The sequence below is a fragment of the Neovison vison genome, chromosome 13 (assembly GCF_020171115.1).
Source record: "Neovison vison isolate M4711 chromosome 13, ASM_NN_V1, whole genome shotgun sequence".
In the NCBI taxonomy this organism is placed as follows: Eukaryota; Metazoa; Chordata; class Mammalia; order Carnivora; family Mustelidae; genus Neogale; species Neogale vison.
The window spans coordinates 44,912,279-44,928,076 of record NC_058103.1 but is presented as its reverse complement, the minus strand read 5'-3'; the positions used below and the strand labels follow the sequence as shown (position 1 = coordinate 44,928,076).

The 15,798-nt window shown below is 45.3% G+C and overlaps 1 protein-coding gene and 1 non-coding gene across 3 annotated transcripts in view; both read left to right on the top strand.

Annotated features, from left to right (window-relative positions):
- The window catches only part of SAMD4A (sterile alpha motif domain containing 4A), a 206,551-nt gene that overhangs the window by 81,621 nt on the left and 109,132 nt on the right, over nucleotides 1-15,798 (top strand). The gene's annotated exons all lie outside the window — the stretch shown is intronic.
- LOC122894907 lies at nucleotides 3,672-3,777 on the top strand. Its single transcript, XR_006381907.1, has one exon. It is a non-coding gene; the product is annotated as a U6 spliceosomal RNA (small nuclear RNA).

Here is a 15,798-nt window from a genome sequence, read left to right as displayed (position 1 = left end):
GGACATAAGCCCAGGCAGCTGTCACACTGTCATCTACTGCTCTCTCGGGACATTTGCCCCGGCATAAGTTTTGCCACAGGTGTCTTCTGTTTGCAAAGAACAGGAGAAAGTTCCTTCTGTGGCTGAGCAGTGTTCCTAGAGAGTTTGTGGGAGCAGGAACCTGGGGGCCCATAAGTCCCCAGGACTGAAGCAGCACAGTCCAGGGGGACAGCAGCTCAACAACGGGAGGCACCACCTTGGTCTGCCAGTGACGGAGAACATGCTAGTCACCGCGACTGTCCAGCGAGGTTTCCATAATGAGACCACACACGGGTAGCATTTGGAAGTGCTTCATGGAGAGAGAAGTGGGATTCTCTTTTGATCTATATGCATTTTTATACCCAGGACATGGATCTGCATTTACTTGCCTTGACTTCTGAGATTAATATAATATAGAATAAAAATTTTACATACCTATCTTCAGACACATAAAATAGAGGCTATAGATTGTTTTGTTGTCATTTTATTCATGAAGAGTTCAAAGCCCTGCCGTGGCATGTCTAGCATGTTCTAAGTCTGTAACTGGTTCGCCAGGTGGTTGGGACAGACCGCTGAGTAGCAGGTAAGAATGGACCACTGAGGTCGACCCTTGGGGAATCTAGCCCAGAGGTTCCTCTTCTGTGATTTGCTTCCATTCCAGTCAAGACCAGCATGTGGATCATGTGTCTTTTCGTTAACCTCAGTCCTTTGTGAATCTGTTAGTGTGGGTCGTGGATTCGTTCCTTATGCATGCGAGCTAGCTGCACGGTCTTCCGTGGCCACGGGTCACTCCCAAAGACTCCAACAGTGGCTGCCATTTTTGCAACGAAAAGCCAGGAGCAAGGGGTTGGGTGCCTGAACAGGGGGTCAGATAGGAGCAGCTGTCAGGCTCAGCAACCTTCAGGGGCTTTTGCTGGAGCCACACATGGTTGCCTGGGGTTCTGGAAGCATGCCTGTGACCAGTGTTTCCATCACTGGAGGTCTAAATGGAAAAACCAAGCATAGTAAAGTTAGGTGATCTGTTCAGCCCAGGAAGATCATGGCAAATTGAAGTAACACCTGTGGATGCTTTGCTCCATTGGTTAGAGTCTTGACTGGTGAACCTGGAGGGGTGGGCATCCATAGAAGCTGAGACTGAGGCTTTGCTCATTCTCATGTTTCTCACAAAGGGGTGTATGATTATTGAACGTATTGACGGAGACCCCTGCTAGATGGGACGCTTATTGACAGCCAAAGTCCTCACCAGGGAAGGTCCTCGAAGCCACTCTTCAGCTCCCTCCGCACAGGGTGTGGAACTGATGACAGCCTTGTGGGTCTCCACACCCCATGCCACCCCTGAGAAGTCCTGACACCAAAAGGGATGCCCTGGGAAGGGCTGCCAGAATTTCCTGTATCGCTGGGGCAGTAATCCAAAGGTCACAGACTCTGCAAAGGCACCGCCTTTGTTGCTCAGTGGAAGGCCCAGACCACAGGGGTCCGAGTTAATTGATCACACTGGGAAGACTACTCCATTGAAGTCAGACGCAGCAGGATGAAGGAGAAGGGACTGAACTGATTAAGAATGGGCTTAACTGAAGAGCTAAGCTGCCTCCAATCCGCAGAAGTAGGCAGGATGGAAATCATAAATCCTAAATAAGCAAAATGCAGGTGCTAAATAAAGGCCCTTTCAATCTACCATCCCTCACAGCTGCAAGTGTTGCAAGGTGGCAAAGCAGTGACATTGGTGCGGGTGACTGATCAGGGGTGGGCACCCCTTGACACTGAGTCTGGATTCAGCTGCAGATACTTTTCATCCACAATAAGTTTATCCAAACCCTGGAGAGCAGCTGGGATGAGTAAAATGATGGACTTCGGACCCAATGAATGAACCAAGGCAACTAGGTCGATTTCTCAATCCACCTGGAATTTTAGGGATTAAAGCTTTTAGTCAAATTATCTTAAGACAGAGTGTGAACCTCCACACCTCATGAGGCACCATCATATAAGTGCACACACACACACACACACGCCATAGACCTGCATAGACCTGCAAGAGTACCTACTCTTATAGACATACATACACACATATATGTAACTAAAAGGCAGAATAGGTATAATTAAAAGGTGGAATATAAGAAAACATAGCATACACGGGACGCCTGGGTGGCTCAGTTGGTTGGACGACTGCCTTCGGCTCAGGGCGTGATCCTAGAGTCCCGGGATCGAGTCCCACATCAGGCTCCCAGCTCCATGGGGAGTCTGCTTCGCTCTCTGACCTTCTCCTTGCTCATGCTCTCTCTCACTGTCTCTCTCTCTCAAATAAATAAATAAAATCTTTAAAAAAAAAAAAAAACATAGCATACAGAAATGTATATATACATCTTAAAACGTGTATAAAAAATAATATGTAAAAATACATGCTTTATATAGAATATAAATATGTAATAACACTACATATAAACATAATATAAATATATATAATATATATTTTTACATAATATGTACCATTATAGTTGAATATAAATATAAAATATGTATAGTTTTATATATATGTTTTAAAGTATTTATACTTAATACAACACATACTTATATATACTTACACGATGTATATTCTGCCTTTTTAGTTTTTCTCTGTTTGGCCAGAAGCATGACTACGTTTTCTTTCTGTTCTGTTTACAGCAGTGTTACTACATCTTATAAGGAAGTTTGTCCAATACTATGTAAGATAAAAATTGAGCAGACAGAAAACCCTTCAAAGCCATAGAAAGGCATCAGGTTAGAAACTGGCCTATAGTTTCTCCCTAGGGCCAACCTGGTCAGTTTTTTTCCTCTCTGGCATGAGAATAGCTCATTAGCTGTTTCTTTGGTTGAGTCTCAGCTGAGATTCAGAGAAGCTCACTGGGTCCGCTCCCAACCAGGCTGTGCCCTGGTCCCCCAGCACACAGGCCCGATGCCTGTGTGCCTGGCGCCTGTGTGCCCGGTGGTTGAGGCAGCTGCTCTCTCGTGGTCCCTCCCAGTTCCCTGATCTCGGCTATCGGTAGACAACGGAGACGTGTTTGTTCCCAAACCTGTTTACACCAGTTGTACTTTCTCCATTTAAGACATGTAACTAAATGTTATGTAAACAAATGTTGTGTGAGTGTGACAAGGAGAGGTATTTCTGTATTGTCTTGGAAAGACTTGTCAAGGCTGAACAAAAATGATGGGCAAATTAAGTAGAAACAAGATAGCCTTAAAAGATGGTGGGGAACATCATAAAAATCTAGGCAGAGTCCATAGTCGCATTGCTTCTCAGCTTTCTTTGGAATTTTTTTATCTTCTTTAAAGTTGGGGCGCCTGGGTGGCTCAGTGGGTTAAAAGCCTCTGCCTTCAGCTCAGGTCATGATCCCAGGGTCCTGGGATGGAGCCCGCATCAGGCTTTCTGCTCAGCAGGGAGCCTGCTTCTTCCTCTCCCTCTGCCTACTTGTGATCTCTGTCTGTCAAATAAATACATAAAATCTTTAAAAGAAAAAGAAAGAAAGAAACTAGAACCTGAAAATCATAGCAGATTTCTGGTTTATACAGGAAACTGGGACTTTCAGAGAGTGGACCCATTTTCAAAGACAAGGCATTACTCCTGTACCAAATTTGCGAATGATAGTGTACACTCATATGTTTAAATGTCTGTGAATGTGGTGCTGGTTTTGGCAGCACATCTACTAAACCTGGAAAGATACAGAGATTAAGCATAGTCCCTGAGCAAGGATGACACGTAAATTCCGTGAATCTATATAATAAGTATCAATGAGTATATCTAGGTAGATAGATACATAGATAGATTGATATAGAGATAGATAATATAATGAGAGTATCACTTTTATGATTCCATGCTTTAACTGGTTTTTTTAGATTGAGTGCCAACCCAGTCTTGTACGGGAATGTCTTTTTTGCAGCTGTGGTCTGTTGTGTAAAATACACATGTCCACTGAGCCCGTCAAGATGCTTATACTACGCAGGTTACAAGAGAACTGAGCCAGGCTGGGGAGAGAGCAGACAGACACGAGTCTTCCCGATAGTGCTCATCAAGGACCCATGTAGCTGGGGGATGCTGTGGGCAGAACTGTCTATGAAAGCTTGCTGACTTCACTCACTTTCTTTCTCCCATACCCACCCCCATCTTCTCTTTTCCTCTCTGCCTCTCTTTCCGCTCTCCCTAACCAATGTAGTTTAGTTCAGAGGACTCTGAAATCAATAAGGGAGAGAGTCTTTGGAGTTGAACAACAGTATATTCCAAAGTATGCTTGTTTCTTTCTTTCTTTCTTTTTTAAGATTTTACTTATTTATTTGAGGGAGAGGGAGAAGCAGACTCTCTACTGAGCAGGGAGCCCAATGTGGGGCTTGATCCCGATGGGGGGCTCAATCCTGGCACTCCCTGGATCATGACCTGAGCTGAAGGCAGACGCTTAACCTGAGACACCCAGGTGTCCCTTCAAATACTTGTTTCAAGAAAGGTAGTCTTTGGCTTAAAAAACATTTGAAATATTTGTTTGTTTATCTTTGTTTACACCCCCTCCAACCCACACAGAAGGAGAGAGGGAATTCCTGTAAATAATGAGATGATGCAATTTGATTTATTAATATGTGACTTCCATTAGATAGTTCAGGAATACACCTACTTCCCATGAAGTGAGATTGGGATATAAGGAACGAATTCTTTTGTAGGTATCCCCAAATCCAATGTGTTTTAGGTCAGTTTTCTATCCTCCCTGTCTACAAACATTTTGGAAAGGCCATCCTCTGTCTCTGTGGCTGGTGTCTTTCACAACAACAGTCATATGAACGTGCTTTAATTTATGCTAACCTGAAATGCTTAAAGTCATCAAACAGGTAGGATTATTGGGTTCCTGTTCATCCGGGGAATGCAGATCCCAAAGATAAGGATGCCAGAACATAGACGTCGTGGGAAAGCATGCATACCCACCTCCAACAAATAAGACACCATCCTTCATTTCAGTAATAGCTCTTCAGGGTTTAATTTTGATAGATGGTGAGGTATTTTATTCTAGCACATAAACCAGATGTTTCTCTCAATTTAATGGGGGAACAACTGATGGCTTCCAGATTAACTAGGAAAGAAATGTTTCTCTCTGCAGTTCTGGACAATAATGCAATTTAATGGCATTTCACCTGGGCAGACTTCTAAGATGGATGTGTTTGTCTTTTGCCTCTCAGGGCATAGGTCCAAATTTGGAGCAGATGGTGAAAAAGATGGATGGCCACAGAGATCTCCAGGCGAAATTGGTTGGATTTCCTCAATCCTCATTAATTCCTGGTTGACCATTATCCATCTCCATCTCTCTGACCCTCCATAATGAATTCTGATTTCTGAGGATTTTCTGGTTCCAGAATAACCAAAATGTTCTGACTACAATCTGAACAGATTGAAAGAAGCAGTCACCTGCTATTTTTCAGGCTTTTAGAAGAGAGGGGCCACCTCAACCTGAAATCTTGTCCTTCCTTCGAGCAACGGGAGATTTTCTTTCCTGGTAATGGGACAAAACTGGGCAGGGTATGAATGCGAAAACTCAGGGAGTAAGTTTAAGACACAAGTTTCTTCCGCTGTTGTTCAGGTAAGAGGAGAGACCTTTGGGTTCTTAGATTAAGTTTAATGAGATATTCACTGCCCATCACTAAGCAAGACAGACAGGGGTCACTCATGCTATGGAACAAGGTATAAGGAGAAGCAGATGATTGTGGGAAAATCCCAGAAGCATTGTTTCAGGCCATGGAGGTAGAGAGGAGATCCCCAAGATCAAAGGAAGGAGGCACCCATGGGAAGTACTAGGAACAGCAACGCCTTGTTTGATTTAATTAAAACAATGCCTGTATGAGCTTCTTGATCTATGGCCTGATATTCTCATTTACTTCCACATTAGGGTAGGCTTATTGACATAATTGTTTTTGCTCATACTGAAGACTTTCCTGCTAAACAATTTGTATTACTGTTATTTTTTATTGCAATTGTATTAGCCCCCGTTCTGAGCCAGATGCCTTCAGTTTATAAACATTGTCAAAGACACTTAATAAGAGGACAAATGATCCCCATTTAGGATGGGAACTTATGGGTGACTGACAAGGTGAGCATTAAACCTTTGGTTGCCATAGACCTACAGACACATATGTATCCGCACGTGTTGGAGGAAGGAAACATACCAGTGAACAAAATCTGGAAGATCATAGGGGTTTAAGACCACAGAAGAAAATGCCCAGGAGATGTACAGTTAGTTTTAAAAGCTAAATAAGTGGGGCATTTTCCATGGGCCTTTTCTTCACTTGAGCAGAATGACAGTATTTTACTAGTCAACCAAGACATGAATCAAGATTTAAACCAACTTCTCACCTTTCATGCAAAGCCTAACCTCAGTAGTTACTAAAAATAAATGAGATTTAAATAGATGTAGAAGCACCTATTTTATTTCCAATTTCATGTTCCTGTATTTTGCCCTGTGGTTTTTAGATCTGTTTGTGAAGGCTGATTGCGGCAAAGACCAGCCCTGAGAGACAGCTGGGGAGGGAGCAGGCTTTCAGGTCCATGACAAAGTCCCAGGCTCTGGGTTCAGCTGTTACCAACTCACCAAGTGACCTCAGCCCAGTTTCCTCACTTTGAAAAATGGGAACAATTACACAAACTGTCTTTTTATGGGATGCAGTGGTGTCTGTGATTGGCACCATTGGTGGTTTTAGGCTGAGAGTCTGAGGGTGTAACTCTCCTCTCTTCCTCAGGGACAACGAGTGTGGGTCAGGGATCCAAGTCCAGGGAGGACATTGGATTTAAGTTCTCCCTCGTCTACATAGCAGTTCCAGCGTCCAATAACCCTCCGTCATTCGGACTGGAGAGTCAAGGAGAGGTCCACGCCATTTCTCCACATCCTGACATTCTCCTGGATTACCAGCTCTCTGTCATATTCTCCCTGCTCACAGGGCTGGTGACCTGGGCGAGGTCTCCATGGGTCCCCTCCTTTTGCTTTCACCTGCTATGCGTTTCACCCATAACTGACTTCCAAGTGAATAGTAATTCTTGTTCACAACTATTCTCACGCGCATTATTTTGCTTTCTCGAGAATGTGTACTAAGTTCTGGTCGTGCGCAGGCACCATGCTTAACACTTTTTCTGTCATCCTCTCGTTAACTGGAGAGAGAGAACTGTGGAGAAGGAAGGGGACAGGAGTCCCCCAGACCAGGCAGCTGTCCTGTGGGGGTGGGGAGGTTCCCTCCCCAGCCTCTCAGTCTTCAAGGCTGCCTTGTGCAGCTGTCTTCCAACTGTTCGCTCTCCACCTGGTCCATTCTGCAGGCCACCACCAGACGTGTCCCCTGTACCGCCGTCCTGCTAGGGTTTCCGCCTCGTAACCTGCCCAGCGTTGTATGCGCACCCGCCCTCCAAAAACTAAGCACGTCTCTTTTCCCTTCTGCTTTCCCCAAATTCATTCTCAGCTGCCTGCAAAATGTGTTCTTAACCCAAATACTCTTGTGCCTCTGCACATTATCCTTCCTTTCGGCAATTCCATCTCCCAGCCTCTGAGCTGCCCTTCAGGGCCACGCATAAATCCAGATCCCTGAAGCCTTCCCTGACTGGCCCGGCTAGAGATCCTTTCTCTCCCCTCTAGCTGTGGTACTGATGGTATGGTGTGTGGGGCCTGGATGGGTACTCTTGATTTCTGTTGTCACTATCCCTAGAAGGATCTTGGGCTTCCAGATGAGGAAGCCACAGAGAGGTTAGTGATGGTGCTGGGGCCAGAGGCCCATTCCCATTCCCACCAGTCCCAGACTGGTGATCTTTTTCTACTACAGCGTTTTACCTTCTGTCCTTCCTTGGAGGACAAGGACTCTACCCTGTCTATAGTCAAAGTTTACCTAGCATCCTGCGTAGCATCTTGTATCTAGGGGTTAATCAATAAGTATTTATTGAAAGAAAGCAAAAGAAAGAAGATAAGACGGGAAAAAAACAGTAATAACTACCCCTTATACAGCCCTTTTGTTTTAACTTAATCCCCTTTCTAGTTGACTCCCTTTTAAGTCCCTAGGGGGCGCCTGCGTGGTTCAGTCAATCAAAGGTCAGACTCTTCATATCACCTCAGGTCTTGATCTTAGGGTTGTGAGTTCAAGTCCTGTGCTGGGCTCCATGCTGGGCATGAACCTACTTAAAAAAAAAAAATCCCTACGAAATAGGTCCTGTTATTCTCAGCCTCATTTTACAGGTGAGAAGACCAAGGCAAGAGAGACTAAAGTGACTTGCTCGAGGTCACAGAGCTGATAAGTGAGTGTCAGGACTTAAACCCAAGGGGTCTGGCCACTGAGCCTGTGCTCTTCTTCCACCGTGTTCTGCTGCCAAGTCATAAAGGATGGACAGACAGGGAAAGCTCATTCTCCTCATAAAGAAGGATGAGCCTCAGATCGGTGCCCAAGACAATAGAGCAGAGGACATTTAGATGAGGCTGCCATGCTTTGTCTTCTTTGAATTTCCATTGAGAAGGATCTCCACTTAAACATCAGAGTAATGGCCGGACCACAGGGTTTGTCCCTGCTGCCTGGATCATGGGTTGCCGTGAGACTCCCTAAAGGCATGGCACCCAGATTGCCTGCCTTGTATCCCAGTCATTATAGGAGGCTTGGTCTAGGGACTGTTAAACCGCTCCTGTGCCTCTAGCCCGGAGTCCCTTAGCTGGGGAACGGTTGCTGCTCTCTCCCCAGATGCTCCTTCCAGAGCTTGTGCTTTTCATGGAAGGCTGCCTTCAAGGGAACAGTCACAGACTTAAAATCACCACAACTAGACATGAGTAACAAATGCGTCAAGTTTGGCTAAAGCAAGCTGATAAAGAATATTGAATGGGAGCTTTTATCTTTAGAAGCATGACTGTTAATGTGGCTGATTTCTAACTAGGCTCCCAGTAGCTATTAGGATTTCTGCTCACGCTAGCGCCACTCAGCCTTACAACACAGAAGAATCTATCTTAAATGTCTTGTGAACTTTAGAGCACATTAGCGGAAGTGGCCTATCATTCAGGAGCATGGGAAGATAATTTTGCCAGCATTGAGAGAACACTTTGCACCCAGAATCCTAGAGGGAACAGAATACTACTCCAGCTTTGATGAATCACAGCTGAATCATGTTTAAGTGTGTGCTGCATTTTGAGGGATTCCCTTCTCCCCCCACCCCGCCCCGCCCCTGCAGGGTGAAAGCATTGCTCTTCCTGTGTAAAACCATTGTTTACAGCCAAGACCACGAAAATGTTTTTGTGGTGATGTTGTGAACGCATCAAATGTTTGTTGTGGTCCAACTAAGACAACTTTATAGGTTAATGAAAAGTGATTTATCTTTCTTCTAAGCAGAACATTTAGTTCTCTGTCTGCCTCTTGGACTCCATGCACATCTGTCTGGCCCCACCCCTTGCTGCCCTCCTGCATCAGCACCACCTTCTTGGATATCTCCTGGTACATTTTTATGACCACGGTCCTGTCTGTTCCTAGTAATTAAGAACTCTCTGAGCAACACGAAAGTAGGTTACTGTTCATTTGGTTTCTTGGAAGCACTGGGTGTGTGCGAGGGTCATTTTTCACCAAAAGACAAAACCAAAGAGAGAGTCCGGGAAGTAAAGAATGAATGGACCAGGTAGCTTGCCGTTCTTAGCTTTCAGGGGACTGTAGGCGTTGTGGCTCGAGTGAACAGAGCCCAGACCGACCCTGAAGGAAGATCTAGGTTCATGCTACTGCACTGGGCTTTAACTTCTTGTAACCCTGAGCAAAAGAATTCACTTTTCCAAATCTCAGTTCCCATCTGTGGATGCAAGATGACAAGGCCTAGCTTACAGGGTTATTGAAAGGATCACAGACACTGGATGGGAAGTGCCTGGCACTAGTGTGCGATCGCGGCTGGTGGTTTTCCTTGTTATTTCTGCTGTTGTCCTCTCTGCCATTACTACTGCCTCTCCAAGCAGCACTTGTACGTGGGAAGCACCAAGGGGATCTTGACCCCTGCTTCTTCCCGTGCACGTAGGACACAGCTTTAACCCGCTAGGCAACTTGCTTTCCTTACCAGAGCACTGTCCTTGCTCTAAAAACAGTAAAAGTAAACATAAAAGTGCGACTACATCGGGATGGAAACAAAGAATGACGAGTTGCTTCTCTCCAGATATGGACCCACATATATGGACAGGTACCCATTGCCTTGTGCGGGACTCACAGGTGAGCCCTAGGGGCCCAAATTGAATCCCGCATGGATTCTGTCCTTATGAAGCTTACCATCCACCAGGAAGGAGGAAATGCCCATAAACATCCGGGAAGTTGGGTAGAAAATGGTAAGACCATAGTAAAGACAGTACTCATGGGCTATGGAGTTTGGGAGAAGAACAAAATTTTAGCTAGAGTTGGGACATGCAGGTATTATGAAAGAGGCAGCTTAGTTAGGATCCTTAGGAACACAGATTTTGGGGTTGGGCCATTAGGTTCAAACCTTGGCCTTACTACTTCCTTGTTTTGGGCTACTTGAGCAGGCTGGGTCACATCTCTGTGCCTCTGCTTCCTCATCTTTAAAATGGGTATAATAATAATATCGACCTCTCAAGGTTGGTGTAAGGATTCAGTGAGATGTGTGACATGCTTAGAACAGGTTTGAATTTACCCTCCAAGCAAAGGGGGGCAGAAATGTTGTTTCTAGATGGAGGAATAACATAAACTAAGGCAGAGCCTGCTATGAGGTACAGGGTGGGAGAAGATGAGGGCGGGGAATGCCGCTCGAGCTGAGACTATGGGTGTTGTGGAGTGTGGCCCAGGGGCCGTAGACTTTACTGAAAATGTGCAATGAAATCAGTCTTCTAGAGTTCCATTGTCAGCGCGTGTGAAGCCAGAATCTGAACGTGTCTCCGGGTAGGTCTCTACATTTCCGTGGCAGGGAACATGGCAATGAACCAGATGCCAGTGGGCATGAAGTTGAAACTTGGATTAACAGGGCTCAACACATGGGCCTGAAATGATACCTCAGGGAAGACAGGCAGCGGAGCCTGAGCAGGAAGCAAAACCAGGGAGCGAAGGGAGGCGAGGTGCGGAAGCATGGGGGCGGGGCGGCAGGAAAGGTCACACCATTACCCCCATCTACTGCTTCCTTTTTAGGGTACAGATTTTTTTCTTTAGGGTATAGTCAGCTGTTTTGTTTTTGTTTTCATGTTTTATTTCTTTTGAGCTTTGGGATGCGTGTGTCATCTTTACTTTCTGTGCTAGGGTGGTGGGGAGTACGGTGGGGTTGATTAAAGCTGACTTTTGGAGACTTTGGTTTCAGTGACCTATAGATGTATGCTTTGTCAGGATGTGGATGTTGCCCTCTCCTATGCACCTAGAGGAGGATTCTGTAGGAATTGGGAAAGGGCTGTACAGTGTTCACAGCCAAGAGGATGACTTCTTCTTTTGGAATTTGTCTTTAAATGAAAATTGGAGGGTTTGAATGCCTCAGGTTTGGTTTACTTTTGACTTTAGCTGTGTAAAGGCTATCTTCAATTTTTAAAATAATCATCCAAATTATTTTAAGTAAGTAATATTGTTTTCAAGTTTTTAAGTTAGATTCATTGTTTTTAAGTGTTACGGGGATGTGGGACAGTTCCTAAGACCCCATGGAAGTCTTTTAAAATTCGTTGCGGAATTGGGCACCTGGGTGGCTCAGTCAGCTAAGTGTCTTAACTACGGTTCAGGACATGGTATCAGGGTCCTGGGATTGAGCACCGCATTGGGCTCCCTGCTCAGCGAGGAGTCTGCTTGTTCCTCTCCCTCTGCCCCTCCCCCACTTGTTCTCTCTCTCTCTCTCTTTCTCAAATAAATAAGTAAAATCTTTAAAAAAAATAAAATTTGTTGTGGAACAACATAGTATACAATAAATCTATATAAGTACCACATCAAGATCAAATACCATAAAATGTCTGTGTGTAGCCGGAAACAGGGAAATGAGAAAGTGCGACTTATAACGTAATCTGTTGTTCTAGAACTCACTAGGCATCTCCCCACCAAGTGACTGGGAGGGAGACACCAGCTTGTCCACTGTTGGAAGTGGGGTCTTCTGGTCCCGGCTGGATTTCTCCTGCAGTAGAATCCTTCCCAAAGAGATCTTGAATGTTCTTCAGACTGGTGCCTGGGCCCTATTTCAAGGGTTTCCTTGTAACCCAGGAAGGTCCACAAGCACATTCCTAAATGATGGGAAGTATTTGTTGATTTGGGCTTTAAAGGCATTTTTCCATAGTCCTCTAGTGTCTCTTTATTAGAACGTTGGATTCCAATAGTCTTGGAAACTATTACTTATCCATCACACTCCTGCTGAAGAGTGAAGTTTGCCCCCAGCTGTGACAGCCAAGTTGCACTAACTTCAATGGGAATGGCACATGTTTGTGCAGAGGCAGAATTTAGCTTTTAAACTTCAGCTTAAAGGGCCTGTTTAATATATTATGTAAGAAAAAGTGAGGTCATAAAAAGAGCCATGTCTCCTACCTTGAACCAAAAGTCGTCCTTATTTGGTGTTTCCGAAGCTAGAAAACAATACAGGCAACCAGCTCTGTCCGGACCAGGAGAGAACTACCGGCTTCCTTGTTCTAGACCATGGGTTTTGTGACAGTGTCAGCAAAGCAGGCTTCCTGTTGCTTTTAGCACTTGAGGTTTGGACCAGTTTCATTTACCTGCCCTGTCTGCTGGGAAGGAACATTCTGGAAGTCTACTGAAGCCCCACCTGCCTTTGGGACACCCAGTATCATTGAGGGGAAGCTCTGCCATGGGGTCCTGGGCCTAGGATCCAAGGGAGGGAGCAGCAGGTGTCAGCCCTCCAGCCCTGCTGCTTCTGCAGGACCCTGCAGCCGCTGAGTCTAAGAAGACCTAGCATTACACTTCTCTTGGATCATCCTTTTGGCTGAGCTGAAGGTAGATCAAATTTCACCCTTAAATAACTGTCTTCTGTCTGTGTAAACAGTCACAGCCATTAGTCTTAAAAACGTCAAACCTCAGCCCATGGATCTGGACTGGTTTCTTGTTCAGACCTTAACTTTGGAGACCACTCTTCTCTGCTTTTTCAAGTCTCTAAGAACGCAGCTTACTCCACAAGTCGTAAAAACCCCATGCTGGGGCACACGTGATTCAAGAGGGGAGGGAATGAAGAAGATTCTTTCACTTCTCCTTCCTGGGACCTAAATCCGTTTTGGTATCCTACTTGCATCCAGCAAGAAATGCCAGAAGATGAAAGCATAGCACTCTCATTCTTTTTCTTGGGAAGAAGAGGTTATGCAAAGGAGGCCTATGTCCCTGCAGAGTGGGTGAGAAGCCTGGCAAGAGATTTGTCTCATTTAAGAAGTAAATATATTCAGTGGAAGCAAAGATGCTGCCAAGTAAATTTATTCCATTTTTAGGGAGAAAAGGACAGGAGCTTTGCTGCTCCTTTAGGTTGCTTCTGGGTATACATTTCTGCATGAGGTTCTCTAAAAAAGCCAGAACGCAACAGCAGCTTGTTTGAAACTTGACCACTTCAGCCTGCCCAAGAGTTTGAGAAACAAAAGAGAAAGCAGAGGGTAATTGATTCTGTTCTCCAAAGGCCCATCCTGACACGGAACGGAATCCTGGCTTGGTTTCTTCCGTACAGGTGTTTAGTCTCTACCAGCAGGAGGACACAGATGGAGTCTACCTTTCTGCAGATGTCTTTAAATGTCAAAAACATGAGGAGGAAACCCATTGACTTTTGTCATCGTGACAGTGCAGTATATTCCTTAATACTGAGGTAGCCATGCCCGAAACGACGCTCCCATCAACGGGACGAGGAGAGATTTTATAAGAAGGCAGAGAATCTCTTATCATGGAAAGCAACTTGTGCCACAGCCAGGAAGCTGCAGAATCTTTCTCAAATTTTTGCTTGAGAGCTAGACGTGAAACTTATTCCTTCACCACGTGTCCGTTCTGACAAAGCAACAGCGTAAGAACATGAGAATCCATGCTTCAGCAATGGGAAGCTTCAAAATCTTCAGTCTGCTACTAAATGTAAAATTTAGGAACCCTGTGGTTTAATGAAAATGATTGCTTCTGGGAGCAGTTCAGTAGGGATGTCATGTCAAATTAAGTTTAATTTAGTGGGTTTTGTCCGATCGGGATATTCACCAGTCTGGATCCCAACACCGTACGGGCTTGCTGCATTGACAGAAGTGAAGCTAGTCCCCCGTCCTCTCAATGAGGTCACCTTGACTGGCCTGTTTGAATGCTCTGTGGTTATGGGGACCTCATAGCCCCAGTGAACAAGCGAGGAGCCTCGTAGGAGGCAAATCTCATGGCAGAGACTCCTCGCTCGCAAGGTTTAGAAAATTCAGTGTCTTGCACTGAAATTGTGCTTAACTAAATATAGAGGGCTAAAAGAGAATCCTTCCATGGGAGGGCTCCCTTAATTAGCGTGGTTCATCTACACTCATCTGTGTGTGCCGACTCGTGCCTAAACATTGGAGGCCAAATCCAAAAAAGAGAAAAAGTAAGCCTGTGGCTCAGTCCTAGGAAAGACGTAGAGCAACAGAATATAATCCTAGACAGGGGGAGCCTATGAGATGCCCGTGTTGGAGAGAGGGGCACCAGCTTCGCGGAATCACTCTCGTTAACTAACTTCACGGTGTGGCTTTGCAAGTGCCGATACCATATTCAGATTTTCTCCACTTGTCGTGATCCTGCTGTTTTCAAAGCATTTCATGATCCAGGTCTCAAACGTCAGATAAGATCAGAAGTTCTGAGAAGGTGTTAACCACTGATGCTCACTGTACTTTGAATACTTCCGCCTTGCCATTCCCCAAAAATGCTCAGATAAGGTAATTTTTTAAAAAGATTTTTATTTATTTATTTGACAGAGATCACAAGTAGGCAGAGAGGCAGAGAGGAGGAAGCAGGCTCCCTGCTGAGCAGGGAGCCCGATGCCGGGCTCGATCCCAGGACCCTGAGATCATGACCTGAGCCAAAGGCAGAGGCTTAACCCACTGAGCCACCCAGGCACCCCAGATAAGGTAATTTTTTTTAAAAGATGGCCTGGATGACAGTATTCTAGGCCTTCACCTCTTGAATATGGGAACAACTCTCAAGGAAAAGGAGGGCTAAAGAGATCTGGGGTCCTATCTCCTAGAACAGCACCAGGGAATAGGACAGAAGGCAAGGGTCCCAACAGTGTGGAGCCTCACAGAATGCACTCAGTTTCCCACTGATGCCAGAGCTTTGTCTGTGTAGTTAGGGATGTTGTTACTGCTGAGACCCTGTCCCTGCTTTACCCAAATTCTGGCCCTGCCTTTCCCTCCTTCCCTTAGCTGACTTGTCTCCCTGTGAGTCCCATTCCCATGCGAAAGTCAGCTCGTGGAAGACACTTGAAGAAGAGAGCCAGGACAAGAGAAGATGTTTGGGACTGGTCCAGAGGTAGCACCGTGTGTGTTCGAGTGACTGCAGAATGGTCCTCAAAAAGCTAGAATTGATCCCAGCCAGTTCACGCACGCTGTGCTGCGTTTGGGTAACCAATTTGGTCCTGGTGTTAGAATCCTTATAACTGCATGGATCAATGCTTGCTGCTTTTTGGAGAAACGAATTTTATGAAAGTTTCTATTTAAGGAGAACCAAACAATAACAAACAAAAAAAAAAGCCCCAATTCCTATTACCCAAACTCCTCTTCGCACATAGTATTCTAATGCAGTTTGTTCCTGAAACTGACTCATTCAGCTTTTCTCCTGGAAGTTGTCAGTATGGGAGTCTGGTTAATGGAGAAAATCAGCGCAATGCCCAGGCACAAAGCCATG